The following is a 24,847-nucleotide window of genomic DNA, read 5'->3' on the forward strand; positions in this document are numbered from 1 at the left end:
AAAAAAAAATCAAAACTCACATCATACAACGCAGAGGGAGAGAGAAAGAAAGAAAGAGACTGTGTTATTTTTTCTCTTTAATTTATAAAAATTGGAAAATCTACAACCTAAAAACTCTCCTTTGCTTATATCAGTAAATAAAAAACTAATTCTCTTTTAGGCAAGCAACACAATATTCTATTTAATATAAAATCTTACCACATCATTCATTAACAGTCAGTCTTTGCAAATATTTCTGATAATGATGTAATTCGGAAGTAAAATTCGTTTGCCGGCATAACAATGATTTTTAAATTAAATACATTTGCATTGTTTATATTCATACATAGGACCTTTAAATAGTTCTACGTTAATAGCATGAATTCATATAAATATGTAACTAGGTAATTAATATACGTACATAGGTACGTAATGTGTATAAAATTTATATGTGTAAAGATATTTATAAAATTAAAAAAGCTGTTATAAAAAAACAATACTCATGAGGTTAATATAGTACATTAAAAAAATAAAAAAAAATTGAAACAACATCAACACAAAAAGGAAACGAAATTTTAAAGGATATTAAACGTAGACAAAATAAAATAGAATTTCAGTTTAGTTTCTTGAAGTTATTTACCTATGTATGTATATAAATTTTGTTAATATACGTTGTTAGTATATATGTATATGGATACGTACATATGTTTATGTATATTTAATTTTTTTTTACTCTTCATTTTAGTTTAAGATATATAATGATATACAGTGTATTTTATATTATTCGTTACCTATTTACAAAATTTTGTGGTTTGGTTAATGCCTCTTCTGTAAAATAATTAAAGATAATAACTTTCCTTTAGTTACATATGCGATAAAAATAATGTAAAAAAATAAGAATAATTTATATAAAATTTTATTTTATTTTTAGTGAAATTAAAAAATAAACAAATTTTTTTAATAATCACGCGATTTATATTTATCATAACGGTTAAATTACATGGGATTAATTATTGCGATACAGGATTAATCGATAAAATAAAAAATATTGTAATGTTTTTACTTAAATTGCACGCTTATAGGGCACTTAAACGCAATGTCGTAATGCTGATTCGTCAAACAAATAATCAAGTTTTAAATTACTACTTAAAATTTAAATACTTATTTTCTGATCATATTTTTTTTTGGGAAAACAGAATTTTTATTATTGCTTGATATTAAAATTGCCGACACCAAAAAATAAATTCATTGGTTTCCGACTTGTTTTTTGCTGTTTGTGTTACATGCATATATACATGTATGTACATTTTTATATCTTATATGGCGCCAAAGATTGAAGTATACAACAGTAATGAGTTTTTCTTTTTTCGATATTATTATGAAAAGCTTCTTAGTATTATAAACAACATGATAATTGTGCATGTACATGAAATGTGTAATGATTCATAAAACATTTTTCCTTTTGAACCATCCCTTAATATCAATATTGTTCCTCAATACAAATAAAAATATACTACATATTTATAAAAAAGTCTGCCATATAAATATTCCATTTATATCATTGTACAAATTAATAATAATAATTTCTATAAAATGCAAAAGGAAAACGAAATTACTGAAATGAAATAAATATGTGAAGGATATTACTTATAATCGGAAAAGCAATCATGCATGTTAGCATTGAATATGGATTTGCATGCATATTTGAAATTTTTTTAGTAAGACGAAAATCGGATATATACTGCATCTTAAATGATAGGAAATTGAAATTATTTTCATGAATTTTTTATTAAAATATTTGTAAACATATAGAAATAGTATAAATTTAAAAACTATTAATGTTATCCTTGTAATATTTAACAAAATATGTGCTTCTTTCAAATATGTTTGATCGGTTTCTCCGGTACATATATAATATATGAAAAATTTATCTTAATTTTCTATTTATTATAACAACTTTTTCTTATTATTTAACAATCAAGAGCCTAACAAAATCAATATTTACATATGTCTTCAAGCATTGTTCTCGGTAGCCCGTGTAAGGACATTGTATTTGAGACGAAAATTTCTGCAACATTCTTCACAGAATTTTTCGAATACGTTGTTTATGCAAATGTCTTATCTTTCTTAAAGTATCCGCCCATTTTTATGCTGAAATCAGTAATTCCGTGATTTGAATCATGTAATTATAAGAAATAGGTAATTTTTGCTGACCACATTGTGTATAATAAGGTACACACAATGTGGTCAGCAAAATATAATAAGGATAAGTGATACAATAAAGATAAGTGATGGCAACAAATTTTGCAAATTGAGTTTTGGTTAGGAACGCACTTCTCCGTGCTATGTGTGCCCGCCTGTATCTTAAGTTCGGCTCAACCAATTTTCATGAAATTTTTATGTGTTTGTTTTGACTATGTCACGGATTGATGAACTTTTGAGATATATCAAGCCTCGGGAACTAGACTTTTTAACGAGCCTGTTTTTGATCATTTTGAAGAAAATATTGTACAGATTTACTTGAAATTTCATATAATACAAGCTTCATTCGACCGTACGCGAAACCTCCTAACTTTTGGAAGAAATCAGATTTTAGCAACTGGACATTTACTACGGACCAAATATACATTTTTACGTATATACAGAAAAATAATCAACCAATTTCATTGAAATTTAATACTTAAATTTGGGGTGTTTTAAAACAATGAACATGTATATTTTTTGGAATGATCAGAGCTCGGAAACCGAGCTAGGAGCCGAATTTACATTTTTTATCATATCTATGGAACGAATTTATGGAATTTCTTGAAATTTGATATTTGAGTTCTGGTTGTTACCGAAACTTATTGGCGAGCATTTCAGGAAATTCGAAAATTTTTCGAATTCGGGTAGCACAAAGCGAAACTCTACTAAGAACCAAATTTACATTTTTCTAGATATGTTAACTAAAATGATACCAACGCCCTCGAAATTGGAAAGAAGTATTTAACAGGCATTTTTATAATATAACACTTTCACTTAACTAGACAAAATACATTGCGGTCGTACTGCAATGTATATTGTTGCCATAATTTTCTGTTTTAGGTAAACAGTAATTTTTTTAAATTTATAGCCGCTTCTTTTCCGAAACAATTGAGTGTGTAGTCAAACATTATTTTTTCGCTTTTAGTCAATGTCTGGTCTAAAGACTATTTTCCCGAAATTACTTTCTCCCGGTCCTGAATATCAGTATATCGAAGGATTTTTCTCTGTTCAACTTATTTTCTAAACACTTCAAAGATTTTTGAAATAATTAGATAATTTTTTTGAAAAACTATTTTTTCTTGAAGATTAAAATAATCCCTTATTTCTAAATTCGTGAATTTTTTTTCGAATTCCAATTTTTTCAAATTATCTTTGATGTTGAATATAAGTACCTATTATTAAACGATTGATATTAAAAAAAAAGGTTTTTCTTGAAATCGAAAAAAAAATTAAAGATAAAAATTAATTTCTAAAATATGCTGTATAATATAAAAAAAGTTAATTCCTTGATACAAGAAAGTAGAAGAAAATATTATAATTCCGGATATACACGCGAAATCCAATTTACTACTTACTAAAATTAAAAATATGTATGTCTTTTTTTTTTTTAACAATTACATTCTCCACATTTCTTTGTAAAATATAATTACCTTAATTTCTTAAATATTTCTAAAATATTTTTGAAATTGAAACTTTTATATGAAGTTGAATTTTCAAACCCCAATCATTGGAAAATTATTTTAATTACATATACAAACATAAATAATTATTCTACCTTCATAAGTTTTTATTCCAATATTGTATAAATTATTTTTATTTAATTATCAAAAGTTCAAAACTATAAATAAAATCTAAATTATAATAAATTAAAACTTTCATTAAATGATTTCGTAATTTGTTTATTAGAATTGGAATAAAGTTTCAAGAATTTTAAAACTTTCAATCAAAATTTAATAAGGTTTTTTTTTAGGTGTATGCAAAGAACACTTCCTTTTATTCGGAATGAAATACTTTTCATTTTTGCGTATAGCGCAGAATTTTATCAAAGCTAATTTTCTTTTCCTTTTTTTAATAAGGTTATTATTGCAAGTAATACAAAGAAATAATCAAATCTTCCCTATTCAGACTAGGGAGAATAACATGTTATACTGTTCGATTAATATATCATAGAAAATTGGTTTGACACTGGTTGACATTTTGTTTATGTATTTAAAAATTGTAAAAAAATATTTTGGTATTTTGTGTTCATATCTCTTTAAAATATTTTTGGATTTAAATTTGCTAAAAATTATTATGGGTTTAAATTTTTTGAAGTGTCCTTAAAATTTCCTTTGATTTAAAGAAAAACCCCCAAAAATAATTCTTTCACAATAGGAAAACTTGTTTCGAAAAACAGATTATTCTGGAAAATTTTGACAAATTTTCTCCATATAAAAGTTGTAGTTAAACACTATGCGTAACATGTTATTTTTTTTAGTGTGAATAGCGTATAATATAATATATTATCTAGAGGTGTATAGTCTTCGTATATAAATTTGAACTATGTATTAAAAAGAGGCAGAAAATTTACTTAAAAAAAAAGAGAAAGTGAAATTTTGTTCTAGTAAAAGAATTTAAAGCATTAAAAGTTCTGTGCAGAATATTATATTGAATATCTAGAATATTTTATAAATGTGAAGGATTGTGCAAAACTAAATGTTATTTGGAATTTCAACGCAAGAAGGAATATGATTAACTCAAAGGGTAAGTTCTATTCTTCATTGTTAATAAAAATATGTTGAAATTTTTCCAAAAATTTTTTCTTTTTTTGTTCTCTTTCTAATATTTGTTTTATTAATACAATGTAAATTCATATTGAAATCTCAAATATAATTAAGGAAAAATTTAAAAAAAATGCAATTCATACATAGTGAACATTAATAAAACAGATATTTTCTAAAAAATAAATATGGACTCAATCAATATTAACCTTACATAAAACTGTGTGAGTTTTCACAGACAGTAAATGTTAATAATTATAAAGTTTTTTATTCGGAATTTGCAAAAATATAATTATGTCATATACTATATTTCATTTAATTTTTCTTGATCAGTTTTTTTAATTATATTATAAAACAAACTGTGTTTATCAATAACAGAGCTCTTCACGGGATGAAAAAATAAACAATATCAATGACACAAATATGAAGCTCTTTGTCCCTTCATTTTCAAAACTATTTCCATAAGCTGGTTTTACGTCTTTATCTACTACTACTACTGATGACTTACATGTTTTCATTGATTAACATTATTCACAAAATTCTACAAGTACGATACCTATTTTGCAAATTACTATAATTCCGTTTTGAAACTCTATTGTGACGAGTATTTCTAGTATGCTTTTCTTTTTCGATGTGACCCACAAAAATTTATTGCTCGGTAGTCACTTTTTAATTTTTTTTTTAATTTGAAATGTTTCAATTTTAACCAACTAAGAACTATTAAACTACTAATTCCAAAAAAAATACAATTCTGAAAATTTTTTGACATAAAATTTGAAAATTCAGCATTAATTTGTAATATCGAACTCATTTCAGCCAAAAATGGATTTAGTGAATTTCCATATAGCGACGACAATATAATGTCATCAACCTTTCTCTGTGTTCCTCAAGTCCAAGCATCGAATCCAAAGATTCTAATATATAAATTAGGTTCAACTAACTAACCAAAAAGCCACTAAAAACTTTTTAAATCTTTTTTGTATATTTTTTTTGAATATATGTACAAAAAAAATAAATAACTAATTCTAATTAATATACATCCAAAAATACAAATTTCACTTTTAGAAGAAGATCATATTGCTGGAATCTGAAAATTTTACATCATCCCATCCCTTCAATAAACCCAGATATTAATTTTGCATGAATTAAATTCAGCCGAGCCTTATACAGGAGTAGACAAATCCACATTGTGGATTACGCCACTCTGCTTTTGAGCCCCTCATATATACTCGTATATAGCTACTTCTCAGGTGCCAAAAAGTACGGATACTTCTAGAAGGGCTAAAGACGTGGAAAAAAGGCACAAGGTTTTGCGTCTAGGGTTTTGGCTCTAGGGTCCCAGAAAAAGCAATAATTCCACCCACCCTTCCCCTTTACCTTCTCCCAAGATGCTTTGAGACCCCTTTTTACAAAATGGTACTACATCCTGTAGGAGTAAATTTTTTTTTAATTTTGGTGGTATAAATATTGTATGTAAATTCAAATTTGGAAGTGTGAGTTATAACAAAAAGTGAACACTTTCTTAAGAAAATTGTAAAGATTTAATAAAATCTACATTGTTTTACAACAAGTATGTACGTACGCATTTATTTATGTATTCTTTTTGCGATCAGCTGGAAAATGTTTTAATAAGCAAAACATAAGTGTACATTAAATTGCTTGACAATATATTTTTAGAACAAAATTTTATAAGAAAATGTTGTTCTATTGCATTAAACTCTTTACAAATAGGGTATTTTCAAAAAAATATTTAGAACAGAAACTCGCTGATATTGATTTGAAAGGTTAAAGCTTTTTTTAGTTTCATTTTAAAACAAATCTGATGTGGTCAGCACATAACCGACCGCAATGTGTTTTGTCTAGTTAAGTGAAAGTGTTACAGCACATAACCGACCGCAATGTGTTTTGTCTAGTTAAGTAAAAATATCACAGAATATTATAAAAATGTCTGTTAAATACTTCTTTCCAATTTTAAGGGCATTAGTAAGCTTATAATTAACACACCTAGAAAAATGTTAATTTGGTTCTTAGTAGAGTTTCGCTTTGTGCTACCCGAATTCAAAAAATTTTCGAATTTCCTGAAATGCTCGCCAATAAGTTTCGGTAACAACCAGAACTTAAATATCAAATTTCAAGAAATTCCATCAATTCCTTCCGTAGATATGGTAAAAAATATAAAATCAGCCCTTAGATTAGTTTCCGAGCCCTGATCTTTCCAAAAAATTTATATGTTCATTGTTTTAATACGAAGAATTTCAATACGCAAAAGCGTATTACGCAAAAATGTCTTTATATACGCAAAAATGTATATTTGGCCACTTGGTAGTAAACGTCCACTTGATGACGCCTGATTTCTTCCAAAAGTTAGGAGGTTTCGCGGACGGTCGAGCGAAGCTTATATATGAAAATTCAAGTAAATCTGTTGAATATTTTCATAATAATCAATAATGTAAAACAGGCCCGTTAAAAAGTGCAGTTCCCGAGGCCTGATAAATCCCAAAAGTTGATCAATCCGTGCGAAATAAACTTACATATAAAATTTCATCAAAATCGGTTCAGCCGAACTTGAGATACATGAAATACAAGCACAAACAGACCGGCAGAACGACAGGTTGCTAAAAATAGTTTACTTACACTTCCCTACTATGGAGAAGTGCATTCCCACCGAAAACTCGATATGCAAAATTTGTTGCCAACACATAACCTACCTATTGTATACACAATACGGTCGGTAAAAATAAAATTATCAACAAAAAAAAAGTTCATCCGGCAAATCGCATTTTCCAGTGTTCAAACCGGGGACTTTTTGCATAGAAATCGGATACCCTATATAGTATTAGTATAAAGTTTTAGTGTCAAATCATTATAAATTTACGCGTTTTATTCGCATGTATTATAAAATCCAAATAGTCCATGGATTTTAATAATTGATCGCTTAAAGTGCTCATTGGCAAAGGTATTTTACATTTTTATGAGACATAACTTTAAGCGGGGTTCTAAAATAAATTACTTAAAAGATATTAGATCTCAAAGGAACTGATTATTTGTTTAATTATGTACTTTTTAGCACTTTACCAAAAAATTTTTGAAAAAAAGTGCTTATTAGTTTCACTCTGTCCGTCCCGTCCGTCCGTCTGTCTGTGTCTGTTTACAAAAGTTCTACACCCTTGAAGATAGAAAGCTGAAATTTTACATGTACATAGATCTTTACTAGAAACTTATTTCCGTAGAACAAAAGTTTTACCTATCTCTCCCCCTTTAGAAGTTATACCCCCCCAAAACCCTAAAAATGGCCATTTTTAACTATTTGTTGCAATGAAACCATAAGCATTTTTCAAATTTTTCAAACGCAAAAAGGCAGTGGGTTGCTTCCCCTAGCGCGGTATACTATAGTTAAACTTTAGAAAAACAAAATGGCCGTTCAAATTTACCGTTACCTGAAGTTCTTTTTTTCCAAATTTTTGATTTCGTTTTTCTTCTAAACCCTAGCCTGTAGAAGCTTGAAATTTTAGGGGCTTTTAGACATTAACAAATAGTTCATTTCGTTAGAAGAAAATTTTTTTCCATCTCCACCCGCTCTCAACTTATCGCCTCTTGAAATTTCTAAAATTTGAATTTTTGACACCTTATATATCTGAAACCGCAAGCTTTTTCAAATTTCTATAAACACAAAAACCTAACGGTAAAATCCATGACATTAAAAAATATAATTATTTTTCTTAACTCACACAATTAACCCTTAAAATCGAGCATTATGTTAACCCCACTTTATATTAATTATTGCTTTATTTGAAGGACTGCATAAATCGTTCATCCTAAATATATACAATCCTAGAAATAATTTTGTATATGAATGAAAATAGTTTTAATAGTGTGGTAAGTATACAAAGACTGTATTTAAAAGCAGTATTTTCACTTGTTGAAGGGAAAAGTGCTACAATACAAACCATTGGTTTGACCCAATTTTATTTGTAATTATTTTTAAGAACTTTTCTTATTTTAAGTTTTATCTTATTATTTATTTTAAAAAAAGCATATCTATATGTACATTACGGATGTGTTTTTGAAGAAAAAAAGTAAACTTAAAATATCTCATCCACAGAATGGAACACAATTTCAAACCTACAGACATAATACTTGTAAGGCTTGTAATGCAAGCAAACACGACTAGTTTTTAATATAATAAGAACACGTTATAATTTTTAAAAATATAATGTCAAAAATCTATACATACATACATGTTCTATAAAAATAAGGTGAAACATTTAATATTTACGTTATACGTTATACGCAAAAATTACATTCTATAAAATATTGTTCAGACGTCACGTGTAAAAGGCCAAAAAATGTAGCTATAGGAATATCGTCTCTTCTTGTCTTTAATTTTGTTAAATCTAAGACTTACAAGTTTCTAAAATGATAAACATATCAGACCAGACAGCGAAAGGTAGAGTAATAAAATTTCATATAAAATTTATCCTTTAATCGTATATTTTTTTTTTTTTTTTTTTTTTTTTGTCTTTCCCGAGAGGAAGGGTGAAAAATCTCGAAAGACACTGCCAGACGAAAAAGCAGTAGTGTGGAACTTTAATCCACTAAAAAACACCCTCCTCAAAATACTCAAAATAAACTATAAAACTAGTCGAAAACGATTAACCATTAATTTTGCTCTAAAATTTTTGATTATTTACAAGCTTTTGATCTGGCACAATAGCGTACTAAGTACTCATTGTTCCAGATAAAAAACTCTAAACTAACTCGAGAGGTCTCGTACGTTTAAGTCTCCTAACAAAGTTTTGATTGTCAACCAATCGAGCCGCCTCGATATTGACATGATTGGATAAACGCATTTTATGATTGGCTGCTTGCTTTTTAATTTCGTCTGTTACACTTAGGATCGTGAGATCCCTGTGTATATCGGCATTACGGACATACCAAGGGGCGTTTACAATGTCCCGTAATACCCCATTTTGAAATCTTTGTATAGATTGGATATGAGTCTGCGCAGCGCAGCCCCATAACTGAATACCGTAAGCCCAGACAGGCTTAAATATTTGATTATATATCAAAACTTTGTTGTATATTGTCAATTTGGAACGCCTCCCCAAAAGAAAACTTTCTGTATTCCTCCTCTAGTTGATATCTCTTTTTCTTTATGTGCTCCTTCCATCTGAGCTTCGCGTCCAACGTCATTCCCAAATACTTCGCTGTGTTTGCGGACGGAATCAAGACGCCATTTATTCGAACCGAAAATGAATTGTCAATTTTCCTATTAGTGAAATTTACGTGTACTGATTTCACCTCGTTAAGTTTTATATTCCACTTTCTAGTCCATTTTGAGATCTCATCACTGGCCCTTTGCAATTTTTGTGTAGATTCATTTTCATTTCGTCCTATTGCGACAACTGCTGCATCGTCAGCAAATGTAGCTTTTCCTTCCGATTCAGGAATATCACACGTGTATAGCAAGTATAGTATCGGGCCCAATATACTCCTCTGTGGTACCCCCGACCTGATATCCCTAAGCGAAGAGTACTCCTCTTCCTGTTTAACTCAAAATACCCTATTAGTCAGGTAAGATTCGAGCAGGTCAACATACTGCCTTGGTAGTAATCGGTAGGAAGTTTTTTTATTAATCCACAATGCCAAACCTTATCGAAGGCGTGGGCTACGTCCAAAAATATGATAGAACATATTGTTTTTTCTTCCAGTGAATTTTCTATTAGGTCAGTTATTCTATGAATCCGATCTATGGTTGAGTGGTTGCGGCGAAAACCGAATTGATGATTCGGGATTAACCTTTTACTTTCAATTATAGGCTGGAGTCTTCTCAATAAAAGTTTCTCTAGCAGTTTTGAAATCATAGGCAACAATGAGATTGGTCTATAAGAACTCGCCTTGTCTATAGGTTTGCCAGGTTTGTGCAGCATGATTATCTCTGCAACTTTCCAAATTTCAGGCACGTCATTGAACCTTATACACGCATTTATTAGGCGCATAAGCATCGTTATACCCCTTTTGGGTAATTCTTTCAAAATATCGGCCGTTATTAGGTCAAATCCTGGGGCCTTTTTAGGTTTAAGAGTCCTGATTTCTTCTATGACCTCTCTTTCCTTGACAATCGAATAGACACGCTATCCCCAACAAAAGCAGATTCCTCATTTTCATACACACTCCGGCTGTCATGCGGGCCTAATATATCGGCCAAATGATCCGCAAACGCATTTGCCTTGTCCTTGTCAATTTTTGCCCACGTTCCATCTTTGTTTTTAATAGGAGCGAGATGTTTGATAGGTTGCTTCATTTTCTTTGTTGCCCTCCACAGTGAGTAATTGGTTTTCTCACACGCCGTCAAATTTTGAACATAATCAGCAACCGAATCCTCTTTGTATTTTCTAATACAGCGTCTTAGTTGCTGCGATTCATGATTATATCTGGTTTTATCAACAGGATCACGCGTTTGCTGCCACCTTTTTCTCGCCCGCCTGCTTCGTTTTACTTTTGCTAGTATATGTGGGGGATAGTTAATGCCCCCCCTCCTAATAACGTTAATTTTGGAACTACTCCAAGCCGCATTTTGAATAATTTTAGTAAAGTTTTCGGCCTCCTCATCTATGTGCTGGGTCGTTCTTATTCTTTTCCTTAGATCTATTTGACGTTCAATCTCTAAGCGAAATCTTGACCAATCTGTAGTTCCATTTGTCAGCGCAGGTTTCGCTCTTTTCATAACTATATTTTCCTTAAGTACAAGAATAACCACCGAATGATCGGAGTCAAGATCGTAGTCATCATGTTATCATGTGCTTGGCGTTTAAGTCACCCCCCAATATAAATCTATCGCCCAGGTCTGTCAGAACGCATTGAAACATTTCTGCCGTAATTTTAAATCTAGAGTGACAATATAATGCAGCCACTCTAAATTTCTGCTTAGTCGAAGTGATCTGAACCGCTGTCATTTGCATTCCCTCGGTTTGCATCTGGTGCAGATCGCAATGCACCACATTTTCCTTTATTATTATCGTCTTTCCGCCCTTCGCTATATTTCCAGGATGGTTCGAGTTGTAAATTCTATAACCTGGAAACCGAATCCTGCTTCTTAAGGTCATATGTGTTTCAGTTACGACGTCTATATTCTGTGTATGCAGAAAAACTTCAAGCATGTCCTTTTTGTTTGCAATACCATTGCAATTCCATGTTGCTATTTTAAAATTACCTCGTGCCATCATTTACCAGGTCTTTTGGTATTCGATTTTTTCCCTTCGCTTTCTAAAATACTCAATCTCTGAGAGATTTTGTCCATCATATCTAGCATGTTCTGCATCATATTTAGCATTTTATACAAAACATTCACTATTGGCCCTTGTTTTATTGCTCGTGCCACCGTCATCAGTTTTCGTTTGGAGAACGTCCCTGTATGTTACATCTTTTGAGACTATTCATAAATTTTTTTCATCTCTTCTTCATTTGAGAATATTAGCATAAACAGCGGTAGAGGCACCATAATGTTTTTCCCATTTTCTTTCATTTTTTTAATTTTATTGGTTATATCTAAGATCTTGTAACCCATAGAGCTTAGGTCTTCCTTTATATCTTCCGGTTTACAACTGGGGTGAAGACCTCTTACCATGACTTTTATTGGCCTGGCCTGCTTGTTTTCATAGGTATGCCATTCTAGTCCAGATCCATTCATGGCTCTGGTAAGATTCCTATAGTCCATTTCGGAATTTACAATAAGCTTAAATTGATTGTTGTTCATCATTTTAACCTTATAATTTATGTCCTTATTTTTTAATGTTGACTCTATTTTATTATAGTCAACCACATTACTTATGACTACTGGAGGCGGCCTAGAGTTTTTCGTGACATTGCCTCGACTTTTAGAATCAGGAACATCCGCTTTCTCAGCGTTGGTTGTCACCTGAACCACTTCCGGAGACGATTCCGCTTTTCTTTTTTTACTGGACCTCTTTTGTTTTAGGATCCAATCCGTTTCTCTGGCGAGTTCCTCCTCATCTGTTGAGTAGGCGTCTAAGACTGACTTCACCTGCTTTGCTCGTGGTGCAGCCTCTTTTTCTTTATGACATTAGACTTATTGTTTGTAATTTGCGTATGCTTCTCTTTCTTTAGTTTCTCATTTTCAGCCCTCAGTTGAAGCCACACAGAGCTGTTTCAGTTGGCTAATCCTTTTGTGTATGTCAGCATTCTGATCATCACTTTCTTTGTCTTGAGCTTTACTCATGTTTATCACTTATTGGTCTGTGGAGCTTGAATGTTCGGTAGTCCACCTTCTCTATTTCCATTCTTTTCTAAAATCCGCACATCAGATGTAGGTGGTGAACGCCGGTGGCTCTCCCCAGAATCCGTAGAGCCGACCTCCGAAGAGGGTGGATTCTCCAACGTAGTTGAATTACCACCTGGGGTACTAAATCCTTTTGTTTTATCCATTGCAAAAATGATTAAATTCTGCATTTTATAACTACTGCCAGGATTCAAAAACTGCCGTCCCTCAGGGATCAGACGCAGACCAGGGAGCCGCCTATTCTCGCTTACTCCCGCTCTCGTCAGCCTTACTAAGTAAGTTGCCCAGGAGACACCCGGCAGATAACTATGTAACCTACCTTCTAGGAGGTGAGAGTCGGATTTGTTGGCAGAGCTGATGTTTTCAGAGGGAATTTCCTAGCATTTTCAGCCTCACATGTTAGGAAAATGCGAGACTGACTAGGGCCCATGCCAACTTTTGTCCCCCTAATAATCGTATATAATACTTATTTATATCGGACATGGTTCACTAAATATAAATAATATAACTCTAGTTAATTTCTTTTAATATTTATTTGAATACTTTCCATTTTATAATGAAGATGAAATAATAAACAGTATTTTTTAAATTTCAAGTCATAAATGTATATTTAACCATTATTGTATACGGAAAATATGAACTACTTTTATAATTAAAAATTAATAAGAATAATTCATCATCAAGGTAATAAGTTTGAATATTCTTCAAAAAGCATCAAGGTAATAAGTTTAAATATTCCATATAAGTTATATATCCTCAAAGTCCTAAAAGTTGTTTTTGACAACTATTGTAACGAAATTGCAAATATTTTGAAATTTTAATTTTCGGCTCTTTATTTTTACGAAACTATTTTCTTTATCAAGTTTCTGTAAAAGCCAAAAAACTATAACTTTAAATATAATCTCATCCATCAAAGCACGTTTTCATATACGTAGTTATTTATTTTAACTCACTTAATGAGTCGCCGAATTCGCCTATTACGAGTACGTTAAAGTTTTTCATAAATTTTGTTCCCATTCGAAAAATATGCAATGATTAACTTTGATATAAGTATTATCAAAATATTTTAAGAATATTATTTCTCCTTTTTTAAACAAAAGAAAAATGTGGCGCCTTACTAGCCCTTATTGAGTCGAATTTATTTTGTCTCGGTTTGTACTTATATTCTGGCAGTATATAGTAAATAATCTCTTAGTTATATGAAACCCTCTTTTTTTTTGCTCATTATTATCGTAATTTTATATACAACAATTATTTTATCCATTATTTGATCAGCCAATTTACTGTAAATCAATAATTTTTGGGTTTTTACGCATACATATTACATGCAAATCTATATCATTATTGTCTGCATGAAAAAAACTTATCAATTTCAAAAATAATAATTTTACACATTCTTCATTTATTTTGACATTGATTTATTCAGTTTTAATTGAAGTTCCTCCAAAGTTCTTAACAAATTTTTCATTCATATTCATACATATATGTAACGTATGCATATGTTTCGGTAATTATATTTTTATGTAGGCAGTCATCTACCCAATTTTATAATATATAAAATTGGGTACAGTATATAACAAACTTTACACACATTTGTATTAGAGTTATTAAATTATGAATTAATTTGTAAATTATAATTACATAATCATGTAAACTCAGAATGAACATGATTACATTCCTAATAAATTCATACTGAAGCACTTTTCAAAACAAAATTCTGTTGCTTTCTTTCAAGTTAGAAACGATTTTCTATAGTATTATATTGTTCTTTTCACGTCGTATTAGTATGACATCGCAATTGCGTAGTTTTAGGATAAACAGAAATTGATAGAATTATACGTTTAGATAAAATATTTAGTTTTGTGGACAAACGCACGGGCGTACGATATTGATTAAAAATTTAGGATACTTTTAAAATAATTTTCTTTAAGAATATCAATATTTGTTACATTAGGAATATCAGAATGAATATACAAAATTAATTAAATAGAGATCATCTTCCATATCACAAACCTGTCTAAGACGCGATCTCTTAACACTAACTCTAAATTCATTGACTCAAGTCAGTTTTTGTATAAATACCTATTATATTAATACCTTTATAATATCTTAAAAATAAAAAATTTATTAAATTAAAAATCAAATTCACACTGATTAGAAATTAGACTTTTAGACACATTACATATTCCCTCGAAAAAATTTATGAATTGTATGTGTAAGTATCTTTACAAAATAGTTAGTGGCTTATAATATATGTACTTATAATTTGATTTCGTTATCTTAAACTACATAATATACTCTTTTAGACATTGTAGACAAATCAAGTGAATATTTAAACAAGTTAGCAAAAAAAATTTTACATCTAATCTGTCTCCTCTTATCACAATAAAGTTATGGTAATTTTGTAAATAATAATTAAAAGATGTACGGAAAATTCCATTTTTTTTTTCCAATTTTCGAAATTAGTTAATAAAACTCTTAATAGTTCATATTTGTATAGTATTTTTTATTGCATTTTTTTTAGCACTTTTGCAAAAAATTTTTGAAAAAAAGTGCTTATTAGTTTCACTCTGTCCATCCATCCGTGAACATGTTTATGAAACTTTTACACCTTTACTTTTGGTTAATGATCACCAATTGTTTACATTATAGTTAATTTGTAATTAACATAACTAACCAATTATTCCAAAAATTTTCCTGACAAAAGTTGATCAAACCAAATAACAATGTACATATGAGCGGTTCAGAAACAATAGTTTAACCATCAATTCAAAAATTTTCGTTTTTTTTATAAATGTCTATAAAAATAAGTCAAAAGTCGTATGGTATAGATAATGAATCCAAATTTCGCTTGCAATTGCCAAATTTTTTTTTGGCTAAACGAAAAATTTTGGTGTTAGATTAATGAAACTTGGCACTCATGTGTCCAATTATAGGTCACACATATTCTTAAAGTTTTTACTGTATGACTTAAACAGGTTCAAATAACTGCCATACAATCATGAAAACTAATTTTAAATTTCAAAAACAAGTCTTGAAAACATGCTCAGATTGTCAAGGTTCAGGGTATAATTCTGTCGTTTTAGGTCGATTAAACGTTTTTTTTTGTTTTTGTTTCATACAGAAATACAGAATTCAAGATATTTTGTATTCTTACACCAAACATAATTTTGGTATAGTTTTTTAAGCATTCGTGCTTTAGGAATGATTGATTTCATTTCAATCCATTTTTGTCCTTATTATTGCTTATGTTATAGAAAAAAAAAACAATCATATACTTATGTGTACTTAAATATACAAATATTTATTGAAAACTTTTTTATAAAATTGTATTCAAAATAAATATTTTCTTAGCATTGTCTATGCTTTTATTTTCCGTAAGATCCTAAAAAGTTAAATCCTTTAAGGGAATATACTTAAAATCATCACAATGTTTAAGAAAAGCATTATTTTTTTATGCTATAAATAATACATGAACCGTTAGAAATACAAGAACAATATCAAACTTTTTGTTCTATTAATGTTTAATGTTTGCATTATCATAAGTAGTTATGGTAAGCAAAGGTAATTCTAATGAGCTAATAATTTGAAATTTTACAAAACATATACATCTTTACGTATCTCAGAAGTAAAAGTTTTGTTTCTGGCACTTTTCCAAAAAAAATTTAAAAAAAGTACTTATTAGTTTCTCTTTGTGCGTATGTTTGTTTACATCCTTTAAGGTAGAAATCTGAAATGTTATAAATATATGTTTACTTGAAAATTAATTCGATAAAATTTTCGAAATAAAATTTACCTACATCTCCCCCTTCTAAAAATCCCAAAAATGTAATTTTCTGAATATTTATTTTAAGGAACAACAAAAACTTATTAAATTCTGCAAAAAATTAGAATGCTAAAGGGGTCTCTTTTACCATGGAATAGCGTAGGTGAGATATTAAAGACCGTTAAAATTGACCGTTATTTAAAATTAGTTTTTTTTCGAATTTGTAATATTATTTTTCTTCTGGACGCATGTAAAAGACAGCTTTTAGATACTAATAAATAGTTTATTTCGTTAGAAAAAATTTTTTTCCTACGTGCATTCCCTCTCAACTTATCAACTCTCGAAATTTGTAAAATTTGAATTTTCCGTTCCTTTTATTTCAAAAACTCCAAGCTTTTTAAAATTTTCATAAACTTTGGAAGCTAACAGTAAATTTCGTGACATTAAAAATAATTATGGTCTAACTTAGCTCACGAAAATAACCTTTGATTTCACTGTTATTTTAACTTTAAATTTTTTTGTCTCATCCTAAATGTAATATCTCATATAATAGTTCAAGTTATTACTACTATTGTGACTACAAATACATATACTTACACCTGTATGTATTCTTATAATTAAAAATTAAAAATTTATTTAATACCAAATAACATATAGGTAAAATTATAGAGTTTTTTGTACATGTTTTAAATCTTAATAAAAATTTATTATTTAAATTGATGAAAAAGTAAAAACAAACTCTATAAGATGAAGTTTGAATTTACCTCAAAAACAAAGTAGCCTTAAGCAATAAGCTTTTCTTTTTTGGAATACCCATACGTATATACTCGTGATTCAAACGTCTACCTTTATAAACCTACCCACAAAAATCATCTATGTAAATCCTATATACCTCTTAATTAAGCAGACCCTCTAAATTAAAATTTTTAAACCCCTTTAATTAAAAATTTTCCATCCCAAAATTAAAGTTAAATATAGTAAATTTCTACAATCTAGATTCTACGTTGTGCGATCCCTTTATATTTACAAGATTACATTGAAAGTATAGTGACATTAAGAGGAAGTACACCTGCATTATTATAAATACTTGAAATTTTTATACTATATTTTTATATCAAATCTACAAGAATTGAGAGAAAGAAAAATTTTTAAATATTGAAATTGACACAATAAATTGGCCTTTTTCTTATAACTTATTTTTATGTACAGTAACTATTATTCCCTTTAGTAGTGGAATATGATCAATTAGCCGTAATTTTTTCTAATACGAAAACAAACGCATTTGTATATTTCTCTGGGTTTTGAATTATTTAATGAAAACGCGACTAATTTTTTATTACATGAGCATTAAAACATTTATTAGGTACGCATACATACAAGTACATTAACATACTAATGATTATACAGTTAAACGACATAAAAATGTTCAGATGTTAGGAGTAACCCTAAAGTAACTCGAAAAAAATCTTTTTTCATAATTGAAGAAAATTAAAATTGCTCTATTCTTCAATATCTTCTTAAATATCTGGAATCTCCATTCATTCATTGATTCCCATTAATAATTAATTGAAGAGATACACCATTTTAACTCCACCCTAATTTATTATTACATTCACCATATGTAACAACTTTGTAAATAAATTATTTTTTGTTATAGAGAACAAAAATCATGCTACATAAACAATACGAGTAAAACGGGTCCAGCTATCTGAAGCCTTTCAAAGAACCAATAAATCAATAAAAGAAAATTGATTTTTAAATAAATTTATGTCAACTTGCTCATTTCTCTTGAACAAGTGGAAACACATTTTTTAAGACACAATTATCTTCTTAAATCATTTTCGTAGATAAACGAAACTAAAATATAATAGAAACTAAAATATTTATTTTCGTAGATAAACGAAGATAAACTAAAATTTCGACGACTAATTGACAGACTAATGTTAATGTCTTTATATCTAAATCTAACAAGTCCCAATACTCAATTTTTTTTCCGAAATATTACGAATTTTTGGCTTCGTTCCTGTTGTTTTCTTTAAATGATTGTGTCATATTTCTTATTATTTTTTTCTTTTTTTTACGTAAAAAAGAGTTTAATATTTTAAAAAATCTCAGGATATTATACACATTTTTTAAAAAGCTTCCCATTTAAATTCTATTGCACGAAAAAGAAAGAAACGTAAGAGGAAAGAAAAAATGAAAAAAAAATTTAAATTCATATTTCAGTATGGTTTCAAATGTTAATGAGGAAGGATGTATGATTTTTCACGCACATTTTGTATTTCCAAATAAGGTATGTTAAGTTGAGTAGTGTCGGCTAGCAAAAATGTTAATAAAAGTAATATAGGTTGACACATTTCAACAATTTGAATTATCTCATTTCGGTTATTTATACGTTACTTATAAAATTGTTTCAAATAATTTCAGCTAGTTTTTAAGTTATTAAAAATAAATATGTGTGTACCTACTTCCAATAAATTTTTTTTAAATAATTATTTTAAAACTATTTCAAACATGTTATATTGAGTGCTTCAAAAATTTTGTTTTGCACTTCTTTCATATTTTATTAGCAGGTAAACAAGAGCAATCTATTTATAAAATGGTGCTGCCTGTGTATGAATCTTAATAGTAAACGCAAACGGACAAAAATTTACATCAGTACCTACTACCTGTCATTTTACAATCGGAGTTTTTGAGTCATTTGCTAAGATAATATTTATTTCAAAAATAAAAAAAATATTCGAATCCGGTCATAAAAATATATTATTGTCTTTTCCAAAACCTTTTAAATATTTTTTTACTTAGGTAATATATTAAGTTTTAAAAATTTTTCTCACAAATAGAGGTAAAATTTAGAGGTGTATACAAAATTTGTATTTAAAAAATAATATTCGATTGTATTTTAAATATTATTTTCAAATTTTTTTCTTTACTACGTATTTATATCAATATTCAATAATTTTTTCCTTTGTTCACTCCTAGAAGGAGCATAGGGCTAGTGCATGATTTCTCATGCACTAGTTTCATAGCGTCATAGAGTTTAACTAGGTAGGTGACTAACCTGCCGTAGTTTTATTTATATTAATTATTTGAGGTTATTAATATTAACTGTTTATTTTTCTTAGTTTTTTTTTTTTAATATGGAATATTACGAATATTTGAAAATTACTTGTATAATATTTATTAGTATCTATATTATATTTTACAAGATTTTTCCAGTTCATGAACAGGTATACATATAATCTAATAAATAACAAAAACAAAAAAATGAAAATAGCAAAAGAGAATACTGGGGAGATGCATTACTCAATTGATTATACATACTGTAAAACAAAAACAAAAAATGAAAAGCGAAAAGCGAAAAGCGAAAGAGAATAAAAAAAGAGTAATAATATTTTTACCGACCGTATTGTGTAAACAATAGGTAGGTTATGTGATGGCAACAAATTTTGCATATCGAGTTTTCGGTGGGAACGTACTTCTCCGTAGTAGGGAAGTGTAAATAAACTATTTTTAGCAACCTGTCGGTCTGCCGGTCTGTCGGTCTGTCCGTCTGTCGGTCTGTCGGTCTGTCGGTCTGTCGCTCTGTGTGTGCACGCGTGTATCTCAAGTTCGGCTGAACCGATTTTGATGAATTTTTATATGTAAGTTTGTTTCAACCATGGCACGGATCGATCAACTTTTGGTATATATCAGGCCTCGGGAACTGCACTTTTTAGCGGGCCTGTTTTACATTTTTGAACATTTTGAAGAAAATATTCAACCGATTTACTTGAAATTTTATATAAGCTCAGCTCGATCATACGCAAAAATTCCTAACTTTTGGAAGAAATCAGGCATCAGCAACTGGGCGTTTACTACGGGCCAAATATACATTTTTGTGTATATAAAAAGAAAATAATCAACCGATTTCATTGAAATTTAATATATGAATTCCCCGTATTAAAACAATGAACATGTAAATTTTTTGGAAAGATCAGGGCTCGAGAACTGATTTGCGGGCCGATTTTACATTTTTCACCATATCCACAGAACAAATTGATGGAATTTCTTGAAATTTGATATTTGAGTTGTGGTTGTTACCGAAACTAACTGGCGAGCATTTCAGAGAATTCGGGTAGCACAAAGCGAAACTCTCCTAAGAGCCAAATTTACATTTTTCTAAGTATGTTAACTATAAGCTTACTAATGTCCTAAAAATTGGAAAGAAGTATTTAACAGACATTTTTATAAAATTCTGTAACGCTTTCATTTAACTAGACAATACACGATGCGGTCGGTTATGTGCTGACCACATCAGATTTTTTTTGTTTTTTTTGCTTTACTACCATAAACAAAAATAAAAAGCAAAAGGAAGCGAAATATTTTAAATGAGTTAAGTAAGAGTAAAATAATTTTTTGTTGTTGTATTTAACATGGAATGGAATTAAAAAAAATAAAACTAAAAATTGTGAGAGATATAAGAACACGAATAACGTTACGTTACGTACTAAGGCAATTATTCTTCGTGTGCTTGCGAAATTTCAATTGGGTAAGTAGCCAAGCCAGGTCTGTATAAAGAAAAGAAGCATTGATTTTTTATTAATTCACATTCACTTTGGTTTTAAAGTTTAACGTGAAAGGTACTATTTCCAATTGCGGATTCTTTTCTTTTTAAAAAATGGATAACAAACAAAACAAACGTAAAGAATATATGAAAGCATATCGTGCAGAAAATTCTAAAAAAATTAAAATTCAAATGCAATCTTATTATGCAGCAAATCGTGAAGCAATTCTTGAACGAAAAAGTCAAAATACAGAAGCGACTTCAACTCGGAAACTAACAGTGACACATATTACATCTTAAAATTTATTAAATTAAAAATATTTCCATTACTTTTATTTATCATTAGTATTCAAACCAATATGATATTTATGCATATACAAGTATATACCTGCATATGTATGCCATAATATGTACAAATTTTTCTAAACTTATTTTAAAATTGATTGCCACAATCCTGTTTTTACAACAGATAATACTGCTTATAAGCAAACCACAGGGGCCCCTAGTTGTATATTAAGTTATAATAATATTGAATATAATTTTTTTTTATAGTGACCTGACCGGGGTTTGAACCCGAGACCCTTCGGTTAAAGGACCGGTGCCATAACCACTGCACCAATGGTCAGATAATATTCAATAATTATCTTTCATTAATTATATTTAATTAAATATATTTATAAGAAAAAAAACTGTTCACTTAAAAATAACATATAAAACATATAACATATATTCAGTAACATATAAAACGTTGAAGGCGAAGGTTCTGCTTGTTGTTTTTCCGCTGTTTCAAAAATTTTAAAATAATTATAAATGAAAATATTAATATTTTTTTTGATTTTTCAAATATATTTTCTAAATTTTACCTGCTTAATAATAAATGTGAATTTCTTTTAATATTTCTTCTCAAAAAAAAAAACTTCGATTTTAAAAACCCATATAAAATAAGGTCGTGCTTTCAAGTTTCACTCTGATCATTGGGTTTTTATTAATTTCAACATCAATTTTGTCATTTTAATGCTCGCCTATTCCGAAAATCGCTATTGAGATACTTTTGTGCTTTTGTACAATAATTGTCAAGAAAATATTATTTTTGGGAATTTTAAGAGGAGAAAATTTTCTTCTGGAGAAATATAATTATTGCAAAAATTAATTTGTGTATTAAATTTCATATCCCTATCTCAAAGAATGCAAAAGTATTGCAAACAGACATAGGCGGGCGGATAGAATGAAACTAGTAACCAAATTTTTCTCCAATTTTATTGCAAATGTATTAAAAATACCACTAAATATAAAAAATACTCTATTGTTTCCTTCTTTGGTTTGAATTTTTGTTGATGGGTATACGATGTGATAAAATAATTTTCTATGTTGCATACTAGAAAACATAATAAAGTTGGGTCAAACCAATGGTTTGTATTGTAGCACTTTTCCCTTCAACAAGTGAAAATTCTGCTTTTAAATACAGTCTATGTATACCTATCAAACTATTAAAATTATTTTTATTCATATACAAAGCTATTTCTAGGATTGCATATATTTAGGATGATTGATTGCATACATGCAGTCTTTGAAATAAAGCAAAAATTAATATAAAGAGTGGTTAACATAATGCTCGATTTTATGGGTTAATTGTGTGAGTTAAGAAAAACAATTATAGTTTTTAATGTCATGGATTTTACCGTTAGCTTTTTGTGTTTACAGAAATTTGAAAAAGCTTACGGTTTCGGAAATATAAGGTGTGGAAAATTGAAATTTCACAAATTTCAACAGGCGATAATTTCAGAGGAGGTGGAGATGGGAAAAATTTTCTTTTAACGAAATGAACTATTTGTCAATGTCTAAAATCCGCTAAAATTTCAATCTCCTACAGGCTGGGGTCTAGAAGAAAAACGAAATCAAAAATTTGGAAAAAAAAAGACTTTAGATAACGGTAAATTTGAACGGTCATTTTGTTTTTCTAAAGTTTAACTATAGTATACCGCGCTTGAGGAAGCAAGCTGCTGCTTTTATGCATTTACAAAATTTCTAAAATGCTTATGGTTTCATTGCAACAAATAGTTAAAAATGGCCATTTTTAGGGTTTTGGGGGGGTATAACTTCTAAAGGGGGAGAGATAGGTAAAACTTTTGTTCTACGGAAATAAGTTTCTAGTAAAAATCTATGTGCATACAAAATTTCAGCTTCTATCTTCAAGGGTGTAGAAATTTTGTAAACAGACACACGGACAGACTGAAGGACGGACGGACAGAGTGAAACTAATAAGCGCTTTTTTGAAAAATTTTTTGGAAAAGAAACAGAAATTCTTCACAAGGAACAGAAATTCAAAAGTTTAAAATGAAAAGTAAAAGCAGAAATACATTAACGTATTTTATTTTTGCCACTATCGAATCGATGTATGAGCACAATCAGGTTTTTAATTTTTTGCAGAACTCATCCTTAGAAGTTAAGGTTTTTAATTGTCAGTTAATTTAAATAGAATTTGAAATATCAAACAATAACAGGTACAAGAACATTGTTAAACTTTCAGTAGTGAATTTTTGCTTGTATTCAAATTTATAACAATATAGTCTATTTCAGTTCAACAAATAGAGCATCTCCAAATTTTGCTTAAAGGAAGAACATAAGCAGAACAAAATATTTTATTCAATGAAAAAGTCTCAAAATTTCTTGAATCGAATATGAGCGGAATAAATTTCTAAAAATGTGAATTGAATAAACACATTATGTAGTTAATAAAACAAAAATTCAAAATTTGGAGTTTTTAACGAATCATACGTAACAAAACGATTAACGAATCATATGTAACAAAATTAATTTTTCGATAAAAGTATAATTTTTAAATAAAATCTGTACAACTTCAAATAAAAACCCCATTAAAAGTTAAAACCTTCTTTATAATCAAGAAACCTTGTTTAAACGCGTACGAACGTATGTTTGGGGGGGTATACTAAATTTGCCTTACCGTTTGTAACGCTAAGAAATAATGCTCTGAGATATAGACTGAAGTGTATGTTTTTGATCAGGGTCGAATTCTGAGTTGACTTAGCTTTGTATGTCCGTCCGTCCCAACGATAACTCTGAAACTAATTGAGCTAACTTCACCAAATTTTCACAAATGATTCATTATAGTAAATGCCAGAACCATATTTAAATTGGAGTACATATATGATCGGAGTACTGAAACTATGAAAGCTGTGATATTGAAATGTCACCCTTGAAAAAATATTAGTAGGGCTAATTGTGTTTGATAAATTCGTTGAAATTGTTTTGCTCCTTCTGGTAGTTGCCATAAAAGTTCAAAAGTTACTTGGCTTTATCTCAGAAACTATAAAAGCTGTAATATTGAAATTTCACACAAGCAAATACTTGGCTCTTTGCGATAGCAGCCATACCACTTTAATAGTTGTTTGGCTATGTCTTAGAAAATATTGAAAAGACAGTACTGAAATTTTGCATTAATTAATATGGTAATA

General features: G+C 29.1%; 1 protein-coding gene across 11 annotated transcripts in view; it reads left to right on the forward strand.

Annotated features, from left to right (window-relative positions):
* Positions 1–239: 239 nt before the first annotated feature.
* Positions 240–24,847, forward strand: part of LOC129611613 (serine/threonine-protein kinase 32A) — a 98,501-nt gene continuing 73,893 nt past the window's right edge. For 3 of the 11 annotated variants that reach the window (XM_055524829.1, XM_055524898.1, XM_055524910.1), the window contains exons 1-2: positions 240–623; positions 4,481–4,746. The gene's annotated coding sequence lies outside the window, so the exon portion shown is untranslated. The other 8 variants (XM_055524837.1, XM_055524851.1, XM_055524864.1 and 5 more) reach the window with 8 other exon arrangements.

Source organism: Condylostylus longicornis, unplaced genomic scaffold (assembly GCF_029603195.1).
Source record: "Condylostylus longicornis isolate FDR11 unplaced genomic scaffold, ASM2960319v2 ptg000004l, whole genome shotgun sequence".
Taxonomy (NCBI): Eukaryota; Metazoa; Arthropoda; class Insecta; order Diptera; family Dolichopodidae; genus Condylostylus; species Condylostylus longicornis.